This window comes from Triturus cristatus, chromosome 7, assembly GCF_964204655.1.
Source record: "Triturus cristatus chromosome 7, aTriCri1.1, whole genome shotgun sequence".
Lineage (NCBI taxonomy): Eukaryota > Metazoa > Chordata > Amphibia > Caudata > Salamandridae > Triturus > Triturus cristatus.
The window spans coordinates 1718365342-1718391959 of NC_140590.1; the positions used below are offsets into that span (position 1 = coordinate 1718365342).

General features: G+C 49.6%; 1 protein-coding gene across 3 annotated transcripts in view; it reads left to right on the top strand.

The window, feature by feature from the left end:
* The window catches only part of LOC146812879 (uncharacterized), a 98695-nt gene that overhangs the window by 24517 nt on the left and 47560 nt on the right, over window positions 1-26618 (top strand). The gene's annotated exons all lie outside the window — the stretch shown is intronic.

Sequence of the window (26618 nt, forward strand, 5' to 3'; positions counted from 1 at the left end):
TGACCAAAAGAAATTGTCAGAGCCACTGGTCGACTAACCCCTCGCCTTGGATAAAAATACACTCCAAAATCCAAAAGCTTGTGTGAATTAATTTTGCATTAACTACTGCTCAGGATGATGTATAGATAGCCATTTGGTTCCTACTCAGGGTTTTAGCCTGTCTGTTACATTAGTAGATGAGCAAGTAAAAGTCTAGGTAAGTTTCTATTTGTGAATCGCCAGGACTCGGACTGAAACAACCATGCAGCCACTGAAAGACACCAACCAGGGCACAATTCCGGGGTGCACAGCGTCCACCCATTATTTTCACAGGGTGAACGCTGTCCACCCTGCCAAGAAGTTGGCCCCACAGAAATATGCTGAACTTGTCCAGGTGTAATTTTCAGACTCCTAGACAAGTTCAGCAGCACCTGCACATTGTCTGCTTTTCATTCCCAGCAGCAACGTGCAGGCAGCAAGTTTTTTTTTTCATATTTATCTCCAGCTGGAACAACGATAAAGGGCAAGTTAAGGGGCCTTTAGGCCTCCTTTTGATCGAGTGGCCTGGAACTTCACATTTAAATGTAAATACAACGGAGGGAAACAAAAGCACACAGCTGGTTATCTCTTCACAGGTACCTAAGAGAGGCATGCTTTTGACTTTGTTAGGCCCCTTTATGTAAGTGCATGAACTGTAAGTATCTCAGATGTGTTGGTCGGTCCCAGTATTTACACACAATTTAAATAGCACTATTTTACTTTCTTTTATAATGCTACACATCCCTATGCAGTGTCAGAGCGATTTACATAACATACAGATTGAAAAAAAATCATGCAAGCGTGTAAATCAGTGTACAAGATGTGTTGCATGAGTCAGTGAGGGTTAAAAGTTGTAGCAGTCACATATCCTAAATAGCTCACTGTGCTATATTAAAAGGTTTACTATGTATGAACTGCAAGTAACAAAAGGATCGGTGTTCAAAGCAGTAACCTTACCCAACTACATAAAAAAAAATCTGTCATCTGCATATTACATGATGTGCTTTGCAGGCATATTAACCTTCTATACTACTATTCTAGCCTACAACAAGTCAGGACTATTGGCTTTGTCAATGGTTATTAGTTGCATAAGATAACTAAGCTGCAACTATGGCTTGTTACATATAATATTGAAAAAGCTTCCACTTAAAGCCCTGGTGATAATACCACAATGTTGCTGCGCTCATTTTCCAGTTCACAATGGCCTAGGGTGGGCCAGGGCAATCCTTGGGTGGGCCTGGCCCACCCTCTAGAACCGGGCCTGGTCGTAGGTATCAAAAAAATAAAAATGAATCAGTTTTATTTACATTATTCATCACTTGGGCAGTAATTGCAGCGATGATCCGAAAGCAGCAATGATACAAACTAGAGCATCCCTATTTCTGGAATAAGTGAAAGAAGTGTGCTCTGCTTCAGATCTCTGGGGAGCATGTAAATATCTGAAGGGCGGCAACATGTAGGCATCCACAGCACAACTCCCTCTGGGTACAAGAGACTGTGGCTGCCTGTACCCCACCTCCCATGCCAGATTTCTCACAACTCGATATCTGTCTGAAAACACAAAATGGCTCGTTCTGAAGCTATGACAAGATTTCTCTTGGGGCTACTTTATCCAAAGCATCACTGGGAATAAAAGAAAATAAATAAATATATATATATTTAAAAATCTAGTTGTCCTCCAGGTTTACGACCAAAACTTAGAAAACAGCTGTTGTGCGAATAGCCAGTGAAGACTTTTGTATTGGTGATCACACTGTTCACATGCTTTGTGGAAGTCCTGATAACAGCCCACTATGCAGAGAGAAGCAGCACCCACCTAAGGGAGGCAGAAGCAAAGGTAGAGGGGGAAAGGCCTTGTGATGACGTAGTAAGAGTGCGTCCTCTATTGAGATGGCAAGAGAGACCCCCAGTAGTTTGCAAACTACCAGTCTGTTTTTTTTCTTTCGCTCTATGCATGGGGAAAAAACTGAAAAATATGCCAGCAACGGTTATCAAAGAAGGGAGTGCTGGCAATATGGTTGTAGGTATGGTGTTACTTCTTGTATCACATAGCTGAATGCAATGACAAACAGCAAAATACAAGTCAGGCGGCACACTATGCTAAGGGTAAGTGTTTTAAAGCCACGTCCTTAATTAAATCGGCCACCCCCCTTTGTGAGACACCCCCCCCCCCCTAGTTTTTTCATCACACTTAAAGCCCTGTAAGAAAACTCTTCTCTTACCTCACTCGTGACTCGTTCCACTTCCAGGGTCTCTATGGCAGGCAGGGGCGAGGTTGGTTCGAACTTCTTTAGCCGCCAGACCTGTCTCCAGCGCCATCACATCACCCAGATATCAGCAGACTGCCCCCAGGCCAGAATGAGCGTGAGAGCGCGTAGCGTGAAGCGCGTGACGCATCACTGCTACGCCGTTCTCATCGCGAGGGCAGGGCTGGCCAAACTAAATTCATGTTTTTTTTTTACGTTGCCCAGGGCCGTCATTGGTAGCGCTCGCGCTACAAGAGTGATTGACGGCCCTGGAGGCTGGTAAGTGCTAAGTGCGCTCAGCGCACACTTTCAAACTGGGTCGCGCCCGCGCGCGCAGCACTGGTGATCGGTTGCGGCCGCGGCATCCGTTATAATTTATTTGGGGACACAGTGTACCAAAATAAATTATAAAGGCCGCCACGGCCGCAACAGGCGACCAGTGCCGCGCGGCCACCCCCAAAATTGTGCCGCCTGGGGCGGTCCGCCCCCCTCGCCCCCCCCTAGCTACGCCAGTGGGGTCCGGACATCAAAGGGCGCCTGCCCTATAACTGGGGCAACTCCGGAGCAGGAAGGCAGTTGTATCCTGGAGTCGAGAGACACCGAGAGAACTCAGCCTTGACGGACTACTGGCGCTGCCGTAGCCCGCTCTTGTGAACCATCGTCCTGCCTGCTGGCGCTGCCGCGGCCTTCTACAACATCCATCCTCGTCGGGACCTGCTGGCGCTGCCGCGGCCCGTTGTAACGACCATCCTCACCGGGACCTGCTGGCGCTGCCGCGGACCGTACATCGACCATCTTTCCGGGACCTGCTGGCGCTGCCGCGGCCCGTTGTAACGACCATCCTCACCGGGACCTGCTGGCGCTGCCGCGGACCGTACATCGACCATCTTTCCGGGACCTGCTGGCGCTGCCGCGGCCCGTACCAACTAAGCTCGAGGATTGTGAGCTAATCATCATCTCATCCAAACTACCTGACTGGTAGACAGACTGTCCCGCTACCCCTTACCCTGCTTTGAGAGACTTGAATCGAGGGGACCCCTGAGTCCAGACCTCCTTGTACCATTCAACCGTACCTTAAGAAGTGCTTATAAAGAACACTGAACCTTATCCGTGTGTGGTATCTGTCTGTGGGGGGGAAGTTACTTGTCTGTACGATCGCTGGAGACGGCTCTCCCCGGAGACCTCTCCTCCTGACCCCGGCCGACCCTCCCGGTCCGTCTATCCTTTCTAACATTGGTGGCCAGCGGCGCGATCCGAATCAACGCGTAATCGTACAGAGAGTAGCTCACCCCACGACAACAACACGATGTCAGCCAAAGATAGCAACTCCACCGAGAAATTCCAAATGGATAAATTAGAAGAATACAACCACCGCGAACTGAGACAATTCTGCATAGAACTTGGCATTGCTACCACCGGCCTGAGTACCAAAGATGATCTAAAGCACGCCCTAGAGTCGTGGACAGAAACTGGGGTCGCCGGACCCTCCGACCAAAGCAGCATCACACCAGAGGGGAACGCCACGGCTCCCGAGGAGCGGGGAACGGGCCTCTCGCAGGAGGAGATCCGAGAAAGAGAAAGAACCAGATTGCACGAGTTGGAAATGGCACGACTCAAGATGGATGGGGAACTCAAGTTAGCTGAACAGAAACTCAACCTCGAGCACATGCGGCTCCGAGATGAACGAGAAGAGAAGCAGAGACAGAGAGAGCTGGAGGAGAAAAAAATAACGCTCGAGCACGAGTGCAAACTGGCGGAAATAGAACTTCGGAAACAGAATAAAGAACTGGGGGTGCCTGAGCGACCACACACCCCGGGGCCAATCGAGAAAAAAGTCCACATCCCCAAGGATGTTGTCCGCGAGTATGTCCGAGAAGACGACATACAACAGTGGTTTAAAGCCTACGAGATCGCCATGACCTCCCACCGGATCGACCGGAGTGATTGGGGAGCCGGACTCTGGGGGAGGTTTATCAACGAGGGTCGCGATGCCCTACTGCAGCTCCCAGATCACCAAATGTCGTCCTACGACCACATGAAGGCTGCCCTCCTCACCCGCTACGGCCTCACACCCGAGATGTACCGCCAGAGGTTCAGAGATTGCACCCGGATCCCAGGTACAACTTGGGTAGAATACGTGAACTATTTCAGCCGTGCCTTCGAGGGTTGGATAAAGGGGAGCCAGGTCACCACCTACGAACAACTCTTTAACCTGATGGTATGGGAGCACCTGTCGAACAACTGCTTCGTCGAGCTCAGGCAGCACCTCCTCGACAGTAAGCTGACTGACCCCCGGCAGCTCGCCGCCGAAGCTGACCGATGGGAAAGCACCCGAGTGGGCCGGAGGGGGCCACACGAACAGAACAGAAGCAACCCAGGCCAGCACCGTCCTCGGGGAGGAGGAGGGGGCCAGGGGCGAGGGAGAGACGCCTTGCCCGCAACACCCGTGGCCAGCACCCCGGCTCCGGCCGGTCGGGGCAACCCCCCGTGGCGTCCTGGGGTCCGAGCCAACGTCACGTGCCACCGATGCCAGCGAGTCGGCCACTACGCCAATGACCCGAGCTGCCCGCAGAACCAAACACCCAAGCCCCGCCAGGTAGCTGCCGCCGCCCTGGGGGAAGAGCGATCATTGGAGGAACCAGAGGAGTATGAGCCGGCCCAGCAAGAGTGGGAACCGGCCGCCATGGTCCTGGCGTGCTTAGGGGGAAGAGACATGGTCCCGCGGGCTCCCCTACCCGCTAACACCAGGAAATACGGTCAGTGGGTGACCATTAATGGACAGCGAGCCGAGGCCTTGCGTGACACAGGCGCCAGTGTGACGGCCGTCCGCTGTCACCTGGTGAAGCCCGAGCAGATCCTGCCGAACATTCTCTGCCCCGTCCGCTCGGCAGACAACTCTGAAAGTATGTGTCAAATGGCCTGCGTTCCATTCGAATGGGGAGGGGTCTCCGGCCTGTTGAAGGTGACGGTCCGGGACGATGCCCCCGTGGACTGCCTCCTGGGGAATGACCTCGAGAGTTCCCCGTGGGCCACCGTTGAGAGAAGAGAGCACCTGGGGATGCTGGGCCTCCCGGACTGGGCCTGCATAACCACCCGGTCCATGGCCGCCCGTGCCGTCCCTCGATCAGAAGAACCAGAATGGCCAGCACCTCCGCCCCCAGTCGCCCCAGTAGAAGACAACGACGAGGCCAGCCTCCCAGACCCGACGGCCGAAGGGGACGCGCAACCCCAGGACCTTCCTGACCTGGCTCAGTGGCGTCAAGAGGGGGGGCCCACCCAAGCACAGTTCCGCCAGGAACAAAAGACCTGTCCCTCCCTCGAGGGACTCCGCCAACAAGCCAGCGCCCAGAACGCAGGGGACTCCACCGGAACTCACTGGGTCTACTGGGATAACGACCTGCTATACAGCGAGCAAAGAATCGCCGAGCTGGGGGCCGGTCGAGTACTGGTGGTACCTCTCCGCTTCAGAGACTTTCTGCTCAACCTGGCCCACGATGTCCCCCTGGCTGGACACCTGGGCCAAGATAAAACGTACAGCCGCCTAGTGACCCACTTTTTCTGGCCGAAGATGAGGAACGACGTCCTGAACCACTGCCGATCTTGCCCCACATGCCAAGCCAGCGGGAAGAGTGGTCGGAAGCTGAAAGCCCCTCTGCAACCCTTCCCTGTGGTCACCACCCCGTTCGAGAGGGTGGGGATAGACATCGTGGGGCCTCTGGACCCCCGCACGGCACAAGGACACAGGTTCATCTTAGTACTGGTGGACCATGCCACCCGCTACCCCGAGGCGGTGCCCCTACGGACCGTGACAGCTCCGGTGGTTGGCCGGGCCCTAATGGGGATCTTCTCCCGGGTAGGCTTCCCCCGAGAAGTCGTCAGCGACCGAGGCACGAACTTTATATCCAAATACATGAAGTCCCTCTGGCAACAATGCGGGGTCACCTACAGATTCACGACCCCCTATCACCCCCAAGGGAACGGACTAGTGGAGCGTTTTAACCGCACCCTCAAGGGGATGATGGGGGGATTGGAAGAGCCCCTCCGTCGCCAGTGGAATGTACTACTCCCGTGCCTCCTCTTCGCCTACCGCGAAGTTCCCCAGAAGTCCCTCGGTTTTAGCCCTTTCGAACTCCTGTACGGGCACCCTGTGCGAGGGCCCCTCAGCCTAGTAAAAGAAGGTTGGGAGATGGCCCCCCTAAAGACCCCTCCAGACGTCTTCAAATACCTCCTGGCCCTACGCAATCAGACCCGGCGCTTCAGAGAGATGGCCAAGGCGAACCTCGAGGCCAGCCAGGAGGACATGAAGAAGTGGTATGATCACAATGCCTCCTCCGTTGAGTTCGAACCTGGACAACAAGTATGGGTGATGTCCCCCACCGAACCATGTGCCTTGCAAGATAAGTGGACGGGGCCCTTCAAAGTGGTCGAGCGCAAAAGCCCCGTCACTTACCTCATCGACCTGGGGACCTCCCGGAACCCCCTTCGGGTCCTCCACACCAACCGACTCAAACCACACTTTGTGCGCTCAGAACTCAGCCTCCTGATGGCTACGGACAGTGGGGCAGAGGAAGACTCCGAACCCCTCCCGGATCTTCTGAAGACTCAGGAGAATGACGGCTCCGTGGACGGGGTCCGGCTCTCTGACGCCCTCACTTCGGAGCAACGCCAGGGCTGCCGGAACCTCCTGCTGCAGTTCGCTACCCTGTTCTCCCTCACCCCCGGGGTCACCCCTTGGTGTTTGCACGACGTGGACACCGGGGACAGTCCCCCTGTCCGACACCGGGCCTACCGCGTACCAGATCGGGTACGGGCCTGCATACAGGAGGAGGTGGCCAAGATGCTCACAATCGGGGTCATCGAGCCCTCGGACAGTCCCTGGGCCAGTCCGGTTGTATTGGTCCCCAAAGCCGCTGCCCCCGGCACCGCACCTGAACTGAGATTCTGCGTCGACTACCGGGGCTTGAACGCTGTCACCCGGACCGACGCTCATCCGATCCCCCGAGCAGACGAGCTGATCGACCGGCTGGGGGCCGCCCGCTACCTCAGTATCTTCGACCTAACAGCGGGCTACTGGCAGATCGGCCTCACACCCAGGGCTCAGGAACGGTCAGCCTTCTCTACCCCCGATGGCCACTACCAATTCAAGGTCATGCCCTTCGGCATGAAGAATGCCCCCGCCACGTTTCAACGCCTCGTGAACCAGGTCTTGGCGGGGCTCGAAGAGTTCAGCGCTGCCTACCTGGACGATATCGCTGTATACAGCCGCCACTGGCCCGACCACCTCCGTCACCTCCAAGAGGTCCTACAGGCCCTCCAGCGGGCCGGCCTCACAATTAAGGCCGGCAAGTGCCAAATTGGCCAAGGGTCTGTGACCTACCTTGGGCACCAAGTGGGAAGCGGGCTGGTGGCCCCGCTACAACTTAAGATTGCTGCCATCCAGTCCTGGCAGCCCCCCGTCACCCAGACCGAGGTCCGAGCCTTCTTGGGGCTCACCGGCTACTACCGGCGGTTCGTGAAGGACTACGGCAGCATCGTGGGGCCCCTCACGGGTCTCACGTCCAAGAACCAACCGAAGCGGATTAACTGGACCCCCGATTGTCAAGCGGCCTTCGAGAAGCTGAAGGCCGCCCTGTGCACCGCCCCTGTGCTCCAGGCCCCCGATTACGGTCAGGAATTCGTGGTACAGACCGACGCCTCCGACCACGGCATCGGAGCCGTCCTTTCTCAGTTAAACCCCGAAGGCCATGACCAGCCGGTGGCCTTCATCAGTCGACGTCTCCTGGCCCGAGAACAGCGCTGGAGCACCATCGAGAGGGAGGCCTTCGCAGTGGTGTGGGCCCTCAAAAAGCTCCGGCCCTATCTCTTCGGTACCCACTTCCGGGTACAAACCGACCATCGACCCCTGCAGTGGCTGATGCAGATGCGGGGGGAGAACCCAAAACTCTTGCGCTGGTCCATTTCCCTGCAGGGAATGGACTTCACTGTGGGGCACCGACCAGGCCAAGACCAGGCCAACGCGGATGGCCTGTCCCGCTTTTTCCGCCTCGACGAAGAGAGTCCCCAAGGAGATGGGTGACTCTCCCCGCCTTCAGCTGGGGGGGACGCATGTTGGACAGGCCACACGAAGGGCTTGCTCCCTCCCCGCACAACAGGGCCCGAGCTCCGGCCCACCAGGCATAATCCACGAAAAGCACCTGTACCCCGTCTCCCGACGGATCTTCTGCCCTCGGACCTCTACTCATCACGGGGCCCAGCCCCACCGGCTCCCCCGGCCGGTTCAAGCCGCCATCTTGGGCCCTGCACCACGAGGCCGCGTGGCCTCGCCCCGACCCTAACCCCGGGCCTGGCCGGCCCCGACATCCCGGCACCACCATCCACCCGGGAGGTGAGCAGACCACTTGGCAGGTCAATGGGAGGACGAAGTGTCAAGAGCTCTTCCCCCGCCAGGTGCCGATCGCCTCCAGCTCCCCCAGGCGCTGGCTCCACCCCCTGCTGGGTGTCTGGACACCTTCATCCCGGACCCTCCGACCTCCAAGTGCGAGGGTCCGGACATCAAAGGGCGCCTGCCCTATAACTGGGGCAACTCCGGAGCAGGAAGGCAGTTGTATCCTGGAGTCGAGAGACACCGAGAGAACTCAGCCTTGACGGACTACTGGCGCTGCCGTAGCCCGCTCTTGTGAACCATCGTCCTGCCTGCTGGCGCTGCCGCGGCCTTCTACAACATCCATCCTCGTCGGGACCTGCTGGCGCTGCCGCGGCCCGTTGTAACAACCATCCTCACCGGGACCTGCTGGCGCTGCCGCGGACCGTACATCGACCATCTTTCCGGGACCTGCTGGCGCTGCCGCGGCCCGTTGTAACGACCATCCTCACCGGGACCTGCTGGCGCTGCCGCGGACCGTACATCGACCATCTTTCCGGGACCTGCTGGCGCTGCCGCGGCCCGTACCAACTAAGCTCGAGGATTGTGAGCTAATCATCATCTCATCCAAACTACCTGACTGGTAGACAGACTGTCCCGCTACCCCTTACCCTGCTTTGAGAGACTTGAATCGAGGGGACCCCTGAGTCCAGACCTCCTTGTACCATTCAACCGTACCTTAAGAAGTGCTTATAAAGAACACTGAACCTTATCCGTGTGTGGTATCTGTCTGTGGGGGGGAAGTTACTTGTCTGAACGATCGCTGGAGACGGCTCTCCCCGGAGACCTCTCCTCCTGACCCCGGCCGACCCTCCCGGTCCGTCTATCCTTTCTAACAATGGTACATGGACAGGCTGGGCACTTGTACTGTGAGAAGAGAGATGTGCAGAATCCTGGCACGTTACAATGCCACGTAAAGACGTCTGCAGTGACATGCACCAGTAAGACCCATACTCACCTTCACTGCCTGTAGGAAGAGAGGGTAGGTGCAAGTATTCAAAGGATGGTACATGGACAGGCTGGGCACTTGTACTGTGAGAAGAGAGATGTGCAGAATCCTGGCACGTTACAATGCCATGTAAAGACGTCTGCAGTGACAGATGCACCAGTAAGAACTGTACTCACCTTCACTGCCTGTAGGAAGAGAAGGTAGGTGCAAGTATTCAAAGGATGGTACATGGACAGGCTGGGCACTTGTACTGTGAGAAGAGATGTGCAGAATCCTGGCAAGTTACAATGCCACGTAAAGACATCTGCAGTGACAGATGCACTAGTAAGACCGGTACTCACCTTCACTGCCTGTAGGAAGAGAGGGTAGGTGCAAGTATTCAAAGGATGGTACATGGACAGGCTGGGCACTCGTACTGTGAAAAGAGAGATAAGCAGACTCCTGGCACGTTACAGTGCCACGTAAAGACGTCTGCAGTGACAGATGCACTAGTAAGACCTGTACTCACCTTCACTGCCTGTAGGAAGAGAGGGTAGGTGCAAGTATTCAAAGGATGGTACATGGACAGGCTGGGCACTTGTACTGTGAGAAGAGAGATGTGCAGAATCCTGGCACTTTACAATGCCACGTAAAGACGTCTGCAGTGACAGATGCACCAGTAAGACCTGTACTCACCTTCACTGCCTGTAGGAAGAGAGGGTAGGTGCAAGTATTCAAAGGATGGTACATGGACAGGCTGGGCACTTGTACTGTGAGAAGAGAGATGTGCAGAATCCTGGCACGTTACAATGCCATGTAAAGACGTCTGCAGTGACAGATGCACCAGTAAGAACTGTACTCAGCTTCACTGCCTGTAGGAAGAGAAGGTAGGTGCAAGTATTCAAAGGATGGTACATGGACAGGCTGGGCACTTGTACTGTGAGAAGAGAGATGTGCAGAATTGGCACGTTACAGTGCCACGTAAAGACATCTGCAGTGACAGATGCACCAGTAAGACCTGTACTCACCTTCACTGCCTGTAGGAAGAGAGGGTAGGTGCAAGTATTCAAAGGATGGTACATGGACAGGCTGGGCACTTGTACTGTGAGAAGAGAGATGTGCAGAATCCTGGCACGTTACAGTGCCACGTAAAGACATCTGCAGTGACAGATGCACCAGTAAGACCTGTACTCACCTTCACTGCCTGTAGGAAGAGAAGGTAGGTGCAAGTATTCAAAGGATGGTACATGGACAGGCTGGGCACTCGTACTGTGAGAAGAGAGATATGCAGACTCCTGGCACGTTACAGTGCCACATAAAGACGTCTGCAGTGACAGATGCACTAGTAAGAACTGTACTCACCTTCACTGCCTGTAGGAAGAGAAGGTATGTGCAAGTATTCAAAGGATGGTACATGGACAGGCTGGGCACTTGTACTGTGAGAAGAGAGATGTGCAGAATTGGCACGTTACAGTGCCAAGTAAAGACATCTGCAGTGACAGATGCACCAGTAAGACCTGTACTCGCCTTCACTGCCTGTAGGAAGAGAAGGTAGGTGGAAGTATTCAAAGGATGGTACATGGACAGGCTGGGCACTTGTACTGTGAGAAGAGAGATGTTCAGAATTGGCACGTTGCAGTGCCACGTAAAGACATCTGCAGTGACAGATGCACCAGTAAGACCTGTACTCACCTTCACTGCCTGTAGGAAGAGAAGGTAGGTGGAAGTATTCAAAGGATGGTACATGGACAGGCTGGGCACTTGTACTGTGAGAAGCGTGATTTGCCGAATCCTGGCATGTTACAATGCCACGTAAAGACGTCTGCAGTGACAGATGCACCAGTAAGACCTGTACTCACCTTCACTGCCTGTAGGAAGAGAAGGTAGGTGCAAGTATTCAAAGGATGGTACATGGACAGGCTGGGCACTTGTACTGTGAGAAGAGAGATGTGCAGAATTGGCACGTTACAGTGCCACGTAAAGACATCTGCAGTGACAGATGCACCAGTAAGACCTGTACTCACCTTCACTGCCTGTAGGAAGAGAGGGTAGGTGCAAGTATTCAAAGGATGGTACATGGACAGGCTGGGTACTTGTACTGTGAGAAGAGAGATGTGCAGAATCCTGGCACGTTACAGTGCCACGTAAAGACATCTGCAGTGACAGATGCACCAGTAAGACCTGTACTCACCTTCACTGCCTGTAGGAAGAGAAGGTAGGTGCAAGTATTCAAAGGATGGTACATGGACAGGCTGGGCACTCGTACTGTGAGAAGAGAGATATGCAGACTCCTGGCACGTTACAGTGCCACATAAAGACGTCTGCAGTGACAGATGCACTAGTAAGAACTGTACTCACCTTCACTGCCTGTAGGAAGAGAAGGTAGGTGCAAGTATTCAAAGGATGGTACATGGACAGGCTGGGCACTTGTACTGTGAGAAGAGAGATGTGCAGAATTGGCACGTTACAGTGCCACGTAAAGACATCTGCAGTGACAGATGCACCAGTAAGACCTGTACTCGCCTTCACTGCCTGTAGGAAGAGAAGGTTGGTGGAAGTATTCAAAGGATGGTACATGGACAGGCTGGGCACTTGTACTGTGAGAAGAGAGATGTGCAGAATCCTGGCACGTTACAATTCCACGTAAAGACGTCTGCAGTGACAGATGCACCAGTAAGACCTGTACTCACCTTCACTGCCTGTAGGAAGAGAAGGTAGGTGCAAGTATTCAAAGGATGGTACATGGACAGGCTGGGCACTTGTACTGTGAGAAGAGAGATGTGCAGAATCCTGGCACGTTACAATGCCACGTAAAGACGTCTGCAGTGACAGATGCACCAGTAAGACCTGTACTCACCTTCACTGCCTGTAGGAAGAGAGGGTAGGTGCAAGTATTCAAAGGATGGTACATGGACAGGCTGGGCACTTGTACTGTGAGAAGAGAGATGTGCAGAATCCTGGCACGTTACAATGCCATGTAAAGACGTCTGCAGTGACAGATGCACCAGTAAGAACTGTACTCACCTTCACTGCCTGTAGGAAGAGAGGGTAGGTGCAAGTATTCAAAGGATGGTACATGGACAGGCTGGGCACTTGTACTGTGAGAAGAGAGATGTGCAGAATCCTGGCATGTTACAATGCCATGTAAAGACGTCTGCAGTGACAGATGCACCAGTAAGAACTGTACTCACCTTCACTGCCTGTAGGAAGAGAAGGTAGGTGCAAGTATTCAAAGGATGGTACATGGACAGGCTGGGCACTTGTACTGTGAGAAGAGAGATGTGCAGAATCCTGGCACGTTACAGTGCCACGTAAAGACATCTGCAGTGACAGATGCACCAGTAAGACCTGTACTCACCTTCACTGCCTGTAGGAAGAGAGGGTAGGTGCAAGTATTCAATGGATGGTACATGGACAGGCTGGGCACTTGTACTGTGAGAAGAGAGATGTGCAGAATCCTGGCACTTTACAATGCCACGTAAAGACGTCTGCAGTGACAGATGCACCAGTAAGACCTGTACTCACCTTCACTGCCTGTAGGAAGAGAGGATAGGTGCAAGTATTCAAAGGATGGTACATGGACAGGCTGGGCACTTGTACTGTGAGAAGAGAGATGTGCAGAATTGGCACGTTACAATGCCACGTAAAGACATCTGCAGTGACAGATGCACCAGTAAGACCTGTACTCACCTTCACTGCCTGTAGGAAGAGAGGGTAGGTGCAAGTATTCAAAGGATGGTACATGGACAGGCTGGGCACTTGTACTGTGAGAAGAGAGATGTGCAGAATTGGCACGTTACAGTGCCACGTAAAGACATCTGCAGTGACAGATGCATCAGTAAGACCTGTACTCACCTTCACTGCCTGTAGGAAGAGAGGGTAGGTGCAAGTATTCAAAGGATGGTACATGGACAGGCTGGGCACTTGTACTGTGAGAAGAGAGATGTGCAGAATCCTGGCACTTTACAATGCCACGTAAAGACGTCTGCAGTGACAGATGCACCAGTAAGACCTGTACTCACCTTCACTGCCTGTCGGAAGAGAGGGTAGGTGCAAGTATTCAAAGGATGGTACATGGACAGGCTGGGCACTTGTACTGTGAGAAGAGAGATGTGCAGAATTGGCACGTTACAATGCCACGTAAAGACATCTGCAGTGACAGATGCTCCAGTAAGACCTGTACTCACCTTCACTGCCTGTAGGAAGAGAAGGTAGGTGGAAGTATTCAAAGGATGGTACATGGACAGGCTGGGCACTTGTACTGTGAGAAGAGAGATGTGCAGAATTGGCACGTTACAGTGCCACGTAAAGACATCTGCAGTGACAGATGCACCAGTAAGACCTGTACTCACCTTCACTGCCTGTGGGAAGAGAGGGTAGGTGCAAGTATTCAAAGGATGGTACATGGACAGGCTGGGCACTTGTACTGTGAGAAGAGAGATGTGCAGAATCCTGGCACGTTACAATGCCACTTAAAGACGTCTGCAGTGACAGATGCACCAGTAAGACCTGTACTCACCTTCACTGCCTGTAGGAAGAGAGGGTAGGTGCAAGTATTCAAAGGATGGTACATGGACAGGCTGGGCACTTGTACTGTGAGAAGAGAGATGTGCAGAATTGGCACGTTACAATGCCACGTAAAGACATCTGCAGTGACAGATGCACCAGTAAGACCTGTACTCACCTTCACTGCCTGTAGGAAGTGAAGGTAGGTGCAAGTATTCAAAGGATGGTACATGGACAGGCTGGGCACTTGTACTGTGAGAAGAGAGATGTGCAGAATCCTGGCAAGTTACAATGCCATGTAAAGACGTCTGCAGTGACAGATGCACCAGTAAGACCTGTACTCACCTTCACTGCTTGTAGGAAGAGAGGGTAGGTGCAAGTATTCAAAGGATGGTACATGGACAGGCTGGGCACTTGTACTGCGAGAAGAGAGATGTGCAGAATCCTGGCACGTTACAATGCCACGTAAAGACGTCTGCAGTGACATGCACCAGTAAGACCCATACTCACCTTCACTGCCTGTAGGAAGAGAGGGTAGGTGCAAGTATTCAAAGGATGGTACATGGACAGGCTGGGCACTTGTACTGTGAGAAGAGAGATGTGCAGAATCCTGGCACGTTACAATGCCATGTAAAGACGTCTGCAGTGACAGATGCACCAGTAAGAACTGTACTCACCTTCACTGCCTGTAGGAAGAGAAGGTAGGTGCAAGTATTCAAAGGATGGTACATGGACAGGCTGGGCACTTGTACTGTGAGAAGAGATGTGCAGAATCCTGGCAAGTTACAATGCCACGTAAAGACATCTGCAGTGACAGATGCACTAGTAAGACCTGTACTCACCTTCACTGCCTGTAGGAAGAGAGGGTAGGTGCAAGTATTCAAAGGATGGTACATGGACAGGCTGGGCACTCGTACTGTGAAAAGAGAGATAAGCAGACTCCTGGCACGTTACAGTGCCACGTAAAGACGTCTGCAGTGACAGATGCACTAGTAAGACCTGTACTCACCTTCACTGCCTGTAGGAAGAGAGGGTAGGTGCAAGTATTCAAAGGATGGTACATGGACAGGCTGGGCACTTGTACTGTGAGAAGAGAGATGTGCAGAATCCTGGCACTTTACAATGCCACGTAAAGACGTCTGCAGTGACAGATGCACCAGTAAGACCTGTACTCACCTTCACTGCCTGTAGGAAGAGAGGGTAGGTGCAAGTATTCAAAGGATGGTACATGGACAGGCTGGGCACTTGTACTGTGAGAAGAGAGATGTGCAGAATCCTGGCACGTTACAATGCCATGTAAAGACGTCTGCAGTGACAGATGCACCAGTAAGAACTGTACTCAGCTTCACTGCCTGTAGGAAGAGAAGGTAGGTGCAAGTATTCAAAGGATGGTACATGGACAGGCTGGGCACTTGTACTGTGAGAAGAGAGATGTGCAGAATTGGCACGTTACAGTGCCACGTAAAGACATCTGCAGTGACAGATGCACCAGTAAGACCTGTACTCACCTTCACTGCCTGTAGGAAGAGAGGGTAGGTGCAAGTATTCAAAGGATGGTACATGGACAGGCTGGGCACTTGTACTGTGAGAAGAGAGATGTGCAGAATCCTGGCACGTTACAGTGCCACGTAAAGACATCTGCAGTGACAGATGCACCAGTAAGACCTGTACTCACCTTCACTGCCTGTAGGAAGAGAAGGTAGGTGCAAGTATTCAAAGGATGGTACATGGACAGGCTGGGCACTCGTACTGTGAGAAGAGAGATATGCAGACTCCTGGCACGTTACAGTGCCACATAAAGACGTCTGCAGTGACAGATGCACTAGTAAGAACTGTACTCACCTTCACTGCCTGTAGGAAGAGAAGGTAGGTGCAAGTATTCAAAGGATGGTACATGGACAGGCTGGGCACTTGTACTGTGAGAAGAGAGATGTGCAGAATTGGCACGTTACAGTGCCAAGTAAAGACATCTGCAGTGACAGATGCACCAGTAAGACCTGTACTCGCCTTCACTGCCTGTAGGAAGAGAAGGTAGGTGGAAGTATTCAAAGGATAGTACATGGACAGGCTGGGCACTTGTACTGTGAGAAGAGAGATGTTCAGAATTGGCACGTTGCAGTGCCACGTAAAGACATCTGCAGTGACAGATGCACCAGTAAGACCTGTACTCACCTTCACTGCCTGTAGGAAGAGAAGGTAGGTGGAAGTATTCAAAGGATGGTACATGGACAGGCTGGGCACTTGTACTGTGAGAAGCGTGATTTGCCGAATCCTGGCATGTTACAATGCCACGTAAAGACGTCTGCAGTGACAGATGCACCAGTAAGACCTGTACTCACCTTCACTGCCTGTAGGAAGAGAAGGTAGGTGCAAGTATTCAAAGGATGGTACATGGACAGGCTGGGCACTTGTACTGTGAGAAGAGAGATGTGCAGAATCCTGGCACGTTACAATGCCACGTAAAGACGTCTGCAGTGACAGATGCACCAGTAAGACCTGTACTCACCTTCACTGCCTGTAGGAAGAGAGGGTAGGTGCAAGTAGTCAAAGGATGGTACATGGACAGGCTGGGCACTTGTACTGTGAGAAGAGAGATGTGCAGAATCCTGGCACGTGACAATGCCATGTAAAGACGTCTGCAGTGACAGATGCACCAGTAAGACCTGTACTCACCTTCACTGCCTGTAGGAAGAGAGGGTAGGTGCAAGTATTCAAAGGATGGTACATGGACAGGCTGGGCACTTGTACTGTGAGAAGAGAGATGTGCAGAATCCTGGCACGTGACAATGCCATGTAAAGACGTCTGCAGTGACAGATGCACTAGTAAGACCTGTACTCACCTTCACTGCCTGTAGGAAGAGAAGGTAGGTGCAAGTATTCAAAGGATGGTACATGGACAGGCTGGGCACTTGTACTGTGAGAAGAGAGATGTGCAGAATTGGCACGTTACAATGCCACGTAAAGACGTCTGCAGTGACAGATGCACCAGTAAGACCTGTACTCACCTTCACTGCCTGTAGGAAGAGAAGGTAGGTGCAAGTTTTTAAAGGATAGTACATGGACAGGCTGGGCACGTGTACTGTGAGAAGAGAGATGTGCAGAATCCTGGCAAGTTACAATGCCACTTAAAGACGTCTGCAGTGACAGATGCACCAGTAAGACCTGTACTCACCTTCACTGCCTGTAGGAAGAGAGGGTATGTGCAAGTATTCAAAGGATGGTACATGGACAGGCTGGGCACTTGTACTGTGAGAAGAGTGATGTGCAGAATCCTGGCACGTGACAATGCCATGTAAAGACGTCTGCAGTGACAGATGCACCAGTAAGACCTGTACTCACCTTCACTGCCTGTAGGAAGAGAGGGTAGGTGCAAGTATTCAAAGGAGCGGTAATTACATACAGTGTCACAGCAGAGCCCATCAATCACAGCCCAGTTACTGCACATTTGTGTAGGTCTGTTGGTGCACAAGCTGGGGTTCTTGGAGATGGTAGTGGCCTCCTGCCAGGCCAGCACACATGATAGTAGGGTTGTGATGTTTGACCTTCTTCCAGTGTCAGATGAGATAAATGAAAGTCTGCCCAGTGGTTGCTGGTGACGTTGGGGCATCTAGGCCCCGAACCCGGTGAGAGATGGCAGGCAAAGGGGGACAGACATGAGTGGATGGGTGGGTTTGCAACCACCGGGTGGGTGTATGGGGCTCCTGGATAGAAACATGTAACTCCCCCTTAGAAGGAGGGTCTCTATTTATTTTGCCAAAAGTTTTCTGTGTTCTATCTAAAATATTTCCTAATCGACTGTGAGTCAATAGTCCAATACAATTGGACTTCGTTCAATACCCATATCTCCCTCTTAGGTATCTCTAAGGGTAGCCTGTATGGTGATTTCTGGCAGAAAGTAAGGATTAATGGAAAAGACAGAACGGAGGGAGCCAGTGAGAAATGCAGAGTCTGTCCAAATACTGCCAGTGATACAGAATTGTTTAAGGCTCTCGTGGACCACGATTCAAGGTCACGGAGAACAGGGCTTCACTTCTGCGCCCATTCTAGTACGTAAGAAGGAGGCCAGAGAAGAGTTACAGTCTCTATCTGTGGTAGGATTTTACGTGACGGATGAAAGAGAGGTCTGTTTGGTGCATTACTTGGCACACATAGGATTACGACTAACCATGGAGCGAGGTGCTTTTGGACATTTATAGATGGGTCCCGGATTTGTTGCTAAATTCCCTTTGGACAGTAAATAGCTAGTATTATATTTTTGGTGTGGATTCTGGGACTAAGACAAATTGCCCCCCCTCCCCCTTGTTTCTGTGCGCATTGGATCACACTGGATGCCTTGTGGATCTGATGTCGTAGCTTTCTGTGGTCACATTTTCATCCCAGTAACTTGACTTTAACTTTGGGAGATTCATGTGACTTCGAGCGGATCCACCTTTTTTCACCTGAGGAAGCCTTTGTAGGTGAAACGCGTTGGCTACACTATTCTCTGGATACATTCAATAGAAAGAAAAATAATCTACCTGTTTTCTAATTTCATGAGCCAGTGCTTACTTGGAGTGTAATCTGTGTTCGTTGCCTCTCGTTATTGTAAAAATTGTATTTAGTGTGGTCAATGTGCAGCTGGCCATTGAGGTGGGCCACGGTCTCCTGTTGGATCCAGTGGCTGTTCTATGTGGTACGGCTGGAAGTGCTCAGGCTGCCTTTTCGTTTTATCTGTGCTAGGATACAGGAAAGGGTTGCAGGGCAGCATGCGTACCAGCACATTCAGAGTGAGCGAAGAGCAGTTTCCGCTCTTCCCAGAATCCTAGAAGTTGAAGGGATACCGCCGGCGGGATCCTGTTCGATCTACCTGCTGTGTTATTCCATCCCATGGACCATACCATCCTATTGAGTAGGCTCAAGCAGTTAAGTATCTCTTGGATGGTGGAAGTTTGGTCTGTGTCTTTCCTTAATGATTGTTCCCCATCACCCGCCCTTCCTCACCTTCTATGTAATACCTTGTAGTGAATTACGCGAAGACACACTGAAAGTTCATGTCGCGTTTAATTGTAGAAATAGCTACACAGCAGGGTAACATCAAGGTAGCATCTCCTTCAATCTCCAACCGCCCCAGTCCACAGTTTACACAACACCGAATCCAATTCCCAAGAAACCCAGCAACACATGGACATTCTAAACAATGTCACTAATCTTAGAACAGAACATCTTAAAGCAGCGAAACACATAAAATAGAGAAAGGATACCACATATCCTCCTTGCTTACTAAAAAAACCTAAATAAAACAATATAGAGGAAACAATAGAAAATAAGCATGTAAAATGAAAACTGTACTTAAGCATGCAAATAAATAATAAATAGGTTTTTCAACCTGTATCTTTTGGGAGTAAAAATTGTCCTACCTCTTTTCCTACGTAAAGGTTTAGAAGGTCCATTGATCGTAGGACCACAAGGAGTTGATGAAGAACAAGAGGAAACATTTTAAGCTTTTACAATTCTGCACACATTCCACCATTTCCCCCCTTCAACTTGGACAGCATTCCTACCCTCCTTAATAATAGAGATAGGAGGACCAAACGTGTTTTCGCCCTTCTTAATATAAAGAGGAGATTTTATGCGTACCATGTCTCCAACTCCAACTTGGACTACTTTCGCACTTTTCTTTTTATCAAAGAATGACCTTTGTTTGTGTTGTGCACACAAAACATTGGGGCATATCAGCAACACCCGGCGATAATTATCGCTCAGCGCTCTTAGCTTGAGGATAATTATCGCCGGGTAACGTGGATTTTTATCGCTGAGATAGCGTGCTATTAGCAACGCTTATCTCCTCAGCGATAAAAATCCTCACGCTAACTGCCTAACGTGAGATTATCGCTGGAAACCCAGCGATAATCTCACGTAGAGTGGCGTTAGCTTGCTGATAGGGACTCACAAACTTAGCCATGATATCCACCTTCCATAGGATATCATGGCTAAGTCAGTCCTGAAGCAGGCGTAAGGAAAGTAGCGATAACAGGGGTTATCGCTACTTTTCCTGCCGCTATGCTTCATTGCGTGGGGCTTGATGATAGGAGAAATGTCGCTTAGCTCTGATCTCTGATCAGTTGATCCGTGAACATTTCAAATTGACAGACTGAAGCTAACCTGAGTAGAGCAGAGATGTAAGAATCATCGTCCTCGTTTTCAGATTGATGTCTCTTTAGAAACTTGTGACGGAGAACCATCAAACTAGGCTGTTTGTCAAACCTGGTTTTAAGTTTGGAGATGGCGTCATCGTAAACATCAATAACATCATCTGGGGGATGATTGATTTCTGGCAGATGTTTAAAATTTGATCTTCCCTCGAAACCTAAAGAATGCAGAAGGAGAAATTTCTTGAGCTCACTGCTGAATCTGGAAGCACCAATGGCACCAAGATAAGTTTGGAAAGCGTCAAACCATATCTCCCATCGAACAGGAGGTTCACCAGGAGATTCCAAAAAAGAGGGAGGAGGTGTTACAGATTGCATGACTTTTTAATAAGAATAAAGAGTGAAGAAAAATAAATGTAGAAGAAAGAGATAAACATGAGTAAAGAGAGAAGAAAAAAAAATAAAGAAGTTGTAAGTTGTAAGTTGTAAGTGAGACTGTAATGTGTAAAACAGAGAATCACTTTGAGTACAATATTAAAATTAAAGTTAAAATAGTGTGTGAAGTGCAGTTTGCTGATTCCACAAATAATTTTGAGAGAATATGAAAAAAAAAAATAATAATTAGTTGATTTAATAATTGACGTGTTAAACTGACAAAAGTTAAAAATAACCTTGTAGATGATGTTGTGTGTATCAACGAAGAATGTATCTCAACTAATCACAGATACACAAGTGCTGTGTGTATCGGTGTGAAGAAATGATGAAAACAAAATACGTAGACATGCAGATAGGGCTGAGCGTGTCAGCGTTATGTCAATAGATACTCGTGTACTGCGTGTTTATTCACGGATACACATGTGCTGTGTGTATCAGCGTGAAGCAAAGATGAAGATAACACGTTGACACGCAAATGAAGCAGAGCGTGTCAGCGTGATGGCAGGAAAAACAGCTGAACAGAGGACTGGGCCAAGAGTTATCTGTTTCTGTGAGAAAATCAACTTGCACTCACCGTTGACGTTCGCCCACCTTTAGGAGAGAAGAAATGGTGATGTTTTCCCCGTTAAACGAATACGTGATGAATCCGTTCAGGGACGCAGGATCCGTAATTATGGAAACCACAGTAAAGCCGAAGAGTAAGATGGCTTCCTGCTGTGTCGTAGGTTGTTCTACGTCGTTGCGTGCGTCGTGTCTTCAGTGCGGGATTTGAAACTAAGCAACGATAAAAAAAAAACTCAGCTTACGTAGGAACATGCTCAAGCTTGACTGCACCATCATAATCGGGGAGACATCGTAGGCGAGAGAACCACGGTGAGAAGTTAACGCAGTGAGTTTCACAAGTGAAAAGTCTTCAATTTTGTTTAACACACAAAATTAAAGTGCACTTGGTTAAACTGCAACACGGCATGGGCGATGATGCGAAATGCTTGGATATAAAGTTATAGATCAGGATGCGCTGTCGGCAATTATGAATGTGAATGCAACATGCACTCCAATGTCATTTAAAGTTAGTTTGTATGCACCTTGATGTTTGTTTGATGCATGGCGGATGGCAAAAATAAGAACAGTCTTTTTTCTTCGTTATAACAAGGTGCATGCAAGGTTCTTGCTGTCGCTGTGTAGCAGGATCGTCGCCATATTTGTAGTGAATTACGCAAAGACACACTGAAAGTTCATGTCGCGTTTAATTGTAGAAATAGCTACACAGCAGGGTAACATCAAGGTAGCATCTCCTTCAATCTCCAACCGCCCCAGTCCACAGTTTACACGACACCGAATCCAATTCCCAAGAAACCCAGCAACACATGGACATTCTAAACGATGTCACTAATCTTAGAACGGAACATCTTAAAGCAGCGAAACACATAAAATAGAGAAAGGATACCACATACCCTTTGAAGTCAATGTAGATTCCTTCATAGATCTTCACTGCCCCTAATGCTAAACCTCTGACCCAGCTCTTTATGCCCAATGGTTGTTATGCAGCACCTCGAGACCCTCAGGGGCGAAGCAGCCGCACTCTACAAATTCTGATAGATTGATTGATTGTATGCAGACGAGGCAAGTGACTGTTCTGTTGGATCATAATGCACTCAGGTCTACGGCTAATTTAAAAAACCGACTGGCACCTGCCTGTTGATAGGCATGAACTGCTTGAAGGTAAATGTAACAAAAAGGAGCTCCTTTCGGCTGGCGATCAGAAGCAGAGTTAGCCCAGCTCACCCTGGTCTTCATCCACTGCTAGAGCTCTGTATTACCTGCAAGTGCCTCAGAATGTCTGTTTCCAAGCCTTCTGGTTAAATCACAGAGTGTGATGGGGCACAAGCACTCATGCTTGTAAGAGCACTTCTCTCTCTATGAACCCCCAGGCTTTTTATGAGTTCAAGAAATTTACCAGGCTCTCTACAAGAAACATGGTTAGAAGAGCCTATTTATTTGGTTTCAAAACCCATCATACTCCAGCAGTGAAAGGCTCCAAATTTGGCCATCCAATGGGTGGTCTAGCAATTTATTCATCAAGAAAAACAATAACAGCGACTGAAGATGTTGACACCTCCACATCCTCCACCAGTGCAATTAAAGCACTCAGAGTGAGCATACGGGATGGAAATATTATACAACAATTACTACTCCTAAGCACCTACATACATCCTCGTGACAAAATTAAAGGAATCAAAATGATGGAGGCAGAAATCATTAGGCTCCTCTCAGAAGAACCAACTTCAAATCTACCGCTGATGGGTGACTTCAAAATGTACTTAATGGGGCCACATATGATGGATGAGCTACTCGAGGAACAACACACCGCCTGGAATATTCCTTGTCAGGAGTTGAGCACCAAGAAGCAACAATCAGTACTCGCTAGGAACTTCGTCAAGGGTTTGGAACACCTATGCTTTGTGGCACTAAATGAGCGTTTCCCGGGAGATCAGCCCCCAGCGGCAACATTTCACAGCACAAGTTCTAGCACGCTAATAGACTACACCTTTGTATCCTTATCACTCATCAGTAGTATTACAGGCTTCCAGGTAGGGACCCAAGATGAAAGTGACCACCTGCCACAGGAAATCTCCACAAGAATAACTGGATCACCACTAGACCAACCTGCTGAGGACCCTGAGTCTATATATACGGACAATTTCAGGAGGATCAAATTCAAAACCAACCAACTAGATGAACTACTGGCCTCAGCGAAGTCATTATGGGAACAAAGGGATGAGACTGACATAAATGAGATAACGCACGGGGAACAACTCATTAAAGCATTAGCAGCAAAGTATGCGGCAAGCGCTCTTCCAGCCTTAACAGCAAACAGGCCTTTAGACCGTCAAGACAAGCATTTTCTTATCACTAAAACTCCAAATCTTCGCAATCTCAAGAAAGCAATAAACAAAACAATACGCAGGCTTTGGTGTACAGGGCAGGATCCGCGTTTACAAAGGGAGCTAGCAGAACTTAAAGCAGAAAAGAAAAAAATAATCTGGCAGGCAAAAAGGGATTTGGACAACAACCTATGGGCTAGACTGTTACATGACTCAAAATCGAACAACAGCGCAAGATTCTGGCGCACAATAAACAGCCTAGCCAATCCGAACACTCCAAGAATCAACTCACACTTGACAGAGGAAGCTTGGGCCTCTCATCTGCTGCATCATTTCAATTCTGATCAGAAGCAGAGTACACGCTATATTCTTGAGGCAATCCCTTCCAATCAAAATGTTACACCAGGAAATTACCATCTTTCGTTCACAACTCACCAGATGAAGGCCGATAGCTAAAGGCAAGCGGGAGGGTGCCCCGGGCCCTAATGGGATTCCACCAAGCTTATTAAAAAAAGACCCAGAATACTGGGCTTCCAAACTGTTACCGTTGTTTATTCAAATCGAAAGAGGAAACACCATACCGGACTCTTGGAGGGGTCAATCATATCCCCAATATACAAGAAGGGGGATAAGAACTTTGCAAACAGCTACAGGCTTGTTCCTTTAATCGATGTCAAGGCGAGATATTATGCTGGCCTACTTCTGGAAGACCTTATAACCTGGACAGATGAAAAATCAATAATACCCATCAATCAGGCGGGTTTTTGCAAGGGCATGGGAACACCAACAAACATACTTGCCCTGTCCCTAATGATAGATCGGGCGAAATCAGCAAAACACCCTCTATTCATGTGTTTTATTGACTGTTCATCAGCATTCGATAAATTCGACAGGAGCAAACTATGGCACAAGCTCAAGGATAAAAAAATACCATCCACTCTCCTATACCAGTTAAGTCTTCTCCACACAAATACATGGGTACCAGTCAAGCTAGGAGATGGTAAGTTCCTGTCTCGGAAAATTCCAACAACCATGGGACTCAAACAAGGGTGCATCTTGGCGCCGACACTTTTTAACGTGTACATGTCTGATCTATTGTCAGAACTGGAAACCTGTAACTCTCGCATGCGCCAAAAATAGGAGGGCTGCCACTTTCCAACCTCCTGTATGCAGACGACCTTGTGCTGGTTAGTCGAACCCCCATTGGCCTTCAACATCTATTAGATACAACTAGTAGATATTCAGCAAACCATGGTTTAACCATCAACTACGACAAAACAAAGGGAATGAGCATTCATCCAAGAAAGAAAACCTCTAACTTCCGCTGGTACCTGGCTAACTTAACAATAGAAGTAGTTGACCAATACAAATACTTAGGAGTAATAATAGACAATAGAGGCACACTTAACTCACAAAAAGATGTTATCAAAAGAAGAGGCAATGCTATTGCGGCAGCAATTAAATCTATCAAACATAAAACCACTGGCCCAAATCTTACTCCACTTTTACAAGTCTGGCAAGCGAAGCTCATTCCGTCAATCACTTATGGGAGTGAGTGTCTGAGGGGAAGAGAAGCGGCCATATTAGACAGCAGTGTCTCAAGAGCAGCCAGAATGATTTTTAATCTACCTAAGTATGTTTCACCGGCCCAAATAAGGTTAGAATTCGGCCTACAAAACCAAGATTTAGCCCGCAAAGGAGCTTATGCCAAGAACTGGTACAGGATCAAAAGAGCCGAAGCAGGAACATTGAACTCCTACCTATGGAACGAGATACAACGAAAGAGGGTCTGCCCAACTATGAGCTATCTGATCGCATCAAAAGAGTGCCTGGACCTGGAGGAACTTTGGGCAGCCTCAGGGTCTTACCATTGTTTTAAACAAATAGTAAATAAGACAGTGAAAAAACTTTCCCTATTAGAAGACAAGGCGGCACTCACAGAAAGAACCCACGGATGGTTTGTTGTGCAAAGCTATGTGAAGTCTTCTCCTCAATCTTACCTAGGCATAGGTTTCAATATTAGGAAGAAAGAAAAATATCTTCATCTCCGAATTGGCATTTCACCATCATAGCCGCACCTTCCCCCTTGGAAATGATCTCCGGGTCAGTCGACATGCCGTTTATGTGAGGGAGCCAATGAAAGTGTATTACGCCTTTTATGCATCTGTGGAAAACTACAAGCTGAACACCGTCAATTACTGAAGCCACCCTTTGTAAGGATGGGGATAAGAACCTGCAGACAAGCCGTGATGGCATGCCTCGGAGGTGGAGACGTTCAGCTAGCACGCCGCTTTGTGCAATTTATGGAAGCGGTAGGGTAGAAACTCGGTCGTTAAACACTTCATCATTGCAATAAAAAGACTTTCCAGTGACACCTCACAGCAAATAACATGTATTTAGATTGCCCCTAACTCGGACGACATAAGCTCCAGCAAACAGTCAACAGCAACTTACTGCTGCAGCTGTCCATAAAGCAACTGACAATTGCACACTTACCCCTCCATTGAGAACTGAGTACTCGTTTTATCAAATTTTAAGTCTTCTTGATTTTCTTTTCCTTCCTAAAAATTCTCAGGAACCGAAAAAGGACAGTATTGGCAAATCATTTGAAATTCCGTCAATATACTGAAAGGCTGAAACCCCTTATCAATGTACTGTATTGGACAGCAATTTATAATAATTGCATCACTGATGTTAGCATAATGCACGGATGTTTTATGAAATGTTAGTTTTTTTTAATTAGTCTTAAATCATTGACTTTGCTGCTATAACTTTTCTTTTATGAGAAATTGTAAAGGTTTTAATTGACCAGACAATAAACCACTTACTTACTTACTTACTTACCAGGCCCGCTTGAGGGCGTCTTCTCATGGGGTCCTAGAGGTCTTGTTCCACCAGGCCCCTTTTGAGCTTCTGGCACATAGAACGAGGAAGAGCTGAAGGCCCACTAGTGAGCAGAGCATGAACACAATTTTTCTCCAAGTTAAATCCCTCTGAGTGATTCCAGTTCCTGTCTTCAAAGGTGTGTACGCTCAATGGTCTCTTGGGGGA